Source organism: Amblyraja radiata, chromosome 41 (genome assembly GCF_010909765.2).
Source record: "Amblyraja radiata isolate CabotCenter1 chromosome 41, sAmbRad1.1.pri, whole genome shotgun sequence".
Taxonomy (NCBI): Eukaryota; Metazoa; Chordata; class Chondrichthyes; order Rajiformes; family Rajidae; genus Amblyraja; species Amblyraja radiata.
In genome coordinates this window covers 10,466,894-10,467,433 of record NC_045996.1, presented here as the reverse complement: position 1 = coordinate 10,467,433, position 540 = coordinate 10,466,894, and positions in this window count along the sequence as shown.

Sequence of the window (540 nt, the reverse complement as noted above, 5' to 3'; positions counted from 1 at the left end):
TTTGGCATGTAACCTGTTGGCCTTTGAGGAGAAACTTGCAAGTGTATCATGGAGATTGTTAGAAGGATATATCTAGTGCTCCAGAACTGCAGTGATATGCTTTCCTCCCTTCCCCCCCAAATTTCAAAAACACAGCAGTCACAGTTCCATTCATACGAGAACGCCCAGCGTGAGACATTATTTTCCTATTGCCAGAGGGTGAAATATTTGTTAAACCTGAATTTAAATAGTTGGATTTCAAAAAGGAACAATTGAGTTAATATTGAATTAACTCATTGTTACTGGTTGATTTGCATTCAGTGAGGAACTACTGTTAACCAGTTTTCAAGTGAAATCCACGACACCTGTCCTGAAAACCCTTCTCCCCTCTCCTGCAATCAGTCTGAAGAAGGGTCCCAACCCGAAACGTCGTCTATCCATGTTCCCCCACGGATGCTACCTGACACGCTGAATTACTCCAGCATTTTGTGTCTTTCCTTCATAAACCAGCATCTGCAGTTCTTTGGTTTCTATATTCTGTAAAATCAGTTTGTTTTGTCC